The sequence below is a fragment of the Mauremys mutica genome, chromosome 1 (assembly GCF_020497125.1).
Source record: "Mauremys mutica isolate MM-2020 ecotype Southern chromosome 1, ASM2049712v1, whole genome shotgun sequence".
Taxonomy (NCBI): domain Eukaryota; kingdom Metazoa; phylum Chordata; order Testudines; family Geoemydidae; genus Mauremys; species Mauremys mutica.
The window spans coordinates 241,481,704-241,485,612 of NC_059072.1; positions in this window are offsets into that span (position 1 = coordinate 241,481,704).

The following is a 3,909-nucleotide window of genomic DNA, read 5'->3' on the forward strand; positions in this document are numbered from 1 at the left end:
CACGAGGCTTCTCCACCCGCGCGCGCGCCCCCGAGATGGTCCCTAGTGCGTGCACGCGGCGCCCTCACCCTCACCCCCCGCCCCCCGCGGGGCCGCGCGGAGCCCGGGTACAGGGGCGCTGGGCCGCTGTCGCGCGGCGCCGCCGCGTCTGCGCTGCCTGCGGGGAGCGTGGAAGGCGAGGCCGGGCCTTGCAGCGGCTGAGCTAGTGCCTCTGCAGCCGGAGGTGGAAGCCCGCAACCGGGCCCAGATACAGAGGAGCCCGGGGGGGGGGGTGTCAGTGATGAGTGAGCACCCCCGCTGGCCGGGCTGTGGGGGTGCAGACAGCCCCCCTGGTATTCTGCAGGGCATGACCCAGCCCGGTGTCAGGGCAGCTCCGATCTTCCTACCTTCTTCACCCCGCTGCTCCCAGCCACACTGATTCTTAGCCAGGGGTTGGACTCCTCCCTCTCACCTGCTTTTTGCTTTCTTTGCCCTTCCCTGGTCGGGGCTCTTTGCCCTCTGGCAGCAAGGAGACGTTACTACTCACCTCACGCTAACTTGAGTTCTTCCAGAGGGTTTGGGCCTAGGGATGCCAGGCTGGAGGACAGACACACCCATGGGCAAAGTGGTGTCAGCAGGCCTGCACAGAGCAGCATCCCATGCCTCCAAAAAGGGCATATAAGGAGGCCCAGACGCAGCTCCACTCCATTCCTCCCTGATGCGAAGCAGAGCCTCCAGAGCCCAGGGGAAGGAGGACAGGAGGTAAAGCCAGGGGCACCCCCAGGAGGAGGTGGGAGACAGAGAGGGGCAAAGCCCTGAGCCCTCTCACCTCACTCTCACCACATTCAGTAGCATGTGTCCCCTGGCTAGTAGTGCTACTCCAGCCTCAGAGGTAGAGTGTTGCCGAGCTGGCAGATCTCCCCCTGCCCATAAAGAAAATGCTGCAACAGAGGAGGGAAGTGTGTTAATGGTGCCAGCTGGCAGGGGCAGCACTGCCTCATAGGTGGGGCTCCCCCCATGCTGCCTGTAGAGGAAATGCCAACTTAGGATGTGGAGCTGGCTGTGTGGGAGAAGGGATGCTGAGGAGCTGGCTGTGTAGGTGCTGGCTCCAGGGGGGTGGCAGCCTGGAAACAGCATTGCCCCTGCCAGGCCTTTTTTTACTTCAGAGCCTGCACAGGCCCCACACAGGAGCCTGAACTCTGTCACCATCTCTTAGTAACACCTGAGGCAGAATGAGGTGGGACCAGGCTGACTCAATACCAGGCATCTGCTGGAACAAAGGGTCCAGCCTGGCTCCGTGGGGGCACCTGTGCATAGTAGGCTGGATGATGCAGAAAAGTGCCAGTCCCACCCACCAATTCAACTTCATGTTTTAGGATTGGATCCAGTAAGGCCCTTCCCCATGCCCCCTTGACCCAGCCAGCTCAACAGTTGCCCTACTGCTGTCTCACCTCAGTGGTAGTGACTCTTTCCCCCCAAACCGCTCAACCCCGCTCCACATCCCTAGATATCCAGCCTCTAAACTCCACCTCTTGCCCCCTCCATATCAGGCCCTGATTCCAGTTATTTCACACAGCTGACACAATATGATAAAATTTGGGGAATCATTGGACTATTCAGTCACTTGAGACATTGCAAACCACCTACATCATAGGCTGCAATTCCTACCATCTCTCGTAGATGAAAGGATGCCAACAATTACTTTATACTTGATATCCCAAGTGATACCTCTGGCTAGAGTGCACCTAGGGGGGCAAAAAATCTCAAGGAACTCAAGTTGCTGTAAGGTTACCTTTACTTCTTCAAGAATCTGCCCCTATGGGTGCTCTACCATAGGAGATTCCCAACCACTAATTCAACAAGGAGGTGGATGCTGAGGAGGCAAGTCCAAGATGGTTTTGAAGGACTGTGACACCAAAGGTAGCATCATCCTGGCAAGCAGGTAAGATGATATAATGCATGGCAAAGATATGAATAGAAGACCAAGTTGCAGTCCTACACATTTCTGTTATGGGAATATCTTTGACTATAGCTATAGATGTGAACTAAGCTCCATTTGAGGGTGTTGTCAGAATATTTATAAGGAATGCTCTATTCTCTGCGCTGGAATATAGTATTTTATCTGTCTGCTTACAGGGGGGCTGGCTAGTGGCAGGTGTTTGCCAGACTATGCAAGCAGGTGATAACAAAGCCTTGTTGATTGGTAAGGCAATTTTCAGTGAACAGACTCATCCATCTTCTTGTGTAATAGATTGATAGTATCAAAGGGCAGATCTTGGATGGTACTTTGCACCTCTCTAGGGAAACCTGAAGGTTGTAAACACGATTGTCTCTCAGGGAAGATTGCACTTCTTTTCCCAATCCAATCCCAATTCCCTGGTGGAGGACTGAGCTAATGAAAGAAATTGACAAACCCACTTGTAAGGTATCATATAAAACCTCGTGACCCACTGGGCATGAATATCATTGTTTGAAGTACGTATGGGTTATGTAAAGAGAATTGTGTGTGCACACACTCTAATAATATGTTCTTAAAGTATGTTTTGGAGGCAGTGAACAAACAAGCATGCCTTAGACAAAGGAATGTGGATTTACCTGTCTGTGTCAAGGGTTGTAAACCATAGATAATGAAAATACATTTACATATAAGGAAAACAAAGCAATTAAGCTAACAAGCAGTGGAGGAAACAGCCTGGTGAGCACATCTGGGACACAGAAGAGTCTGAACCCCCAAGAAGTATTCCCGGCTCTTGAGGCAATGACATGGACTTTTGTCTTTTTTGTTCCCCTTCTGTTTCCCAGTCTGCTTATCTATAATTTAGGGGAAAATGGGGACAACACTCTGATTTTGTAAATGTTGGCGCCTCCTGGGTGGAGGGCAGGAGATGATAGTAGCTTGATGTAAGAAACTGCTTTAGGCAAAGAAATTAATTTTAAGCTCCAGAAAGCATGTTATTTTTATTTTGTTTGTAACCTTTTTCTCTTTTATTCTGACTGGGTGTCACTTAAATCTGTGTTCTTTATTAGTAAACCTATTTCTGTTTTATTACAAAACCATATCAGTGCTGTATATTAATGTATAGGACCTCAGCTAAACTAACAGAGTGGTGTAAGTACGGTCTTTTTGGAGACAGCCAACTTAATTTCTGTGAAGGCCCTGTGAGAAGGGCTGAATGGTACAGCGAGATGATCCTGAGGAACTCAGGAACTGGGGTTCACTGATTGCCTTTCTTAACCTTGCTTTGCAGGTAACAGGGTCTCAAGGACTTTGGTGGTGCTGTCTAAGCTCCAGCAAAGCTCTCTTGCTAAGGCAGAGAGGTGTAACCATGGCTCACGGGTTTAGGTTCCCAGAGGAAAGCGTTACACTCTCCATGAACCAAAAACAGAGGACTGAAAGAAAAAGAAAGAAGATAAATAAATAAATAGAGGAAAAACTATAAATCGCTATGTTAAGGAAAAAGAACAGGAGTACTTATGGCACCTTAGAGACTAACAAATTTATTTCAGCATAAGCTTTCGTGGGCTACAGCTCACTTCTTCGGATGCATAGAATGGAACACACAGACAGGAGATATTTATACATACAGAGAACATGAAAAGGTGGAAGTACGCATACCAACTGGAGGAGTCCAATCAATTGAAATGAGCTATCGTCAGCAGGAGAAGAAAAACCTTTGAAGTGATAATTGAGATGACCTATAGAAGGTGTGAGGAGAACTTAACATAGGGAAATAGATTCAGTTAGTGTAATGACCCAACCATTCCCAGTCTCTGTTTAAACCTAAGTTAACTGTATCTAATTTGCATATTAATTCGAGTTCAACAGTCTCTCTTTGGAGTCTGTTTTTGAAGTTTTTTTGTTGCAAAATTGCCACCTTCAAGTCTGTCACTGAGTGGTTAGAGAGGTTGAAGTGTTCTCCCACTGGTTTT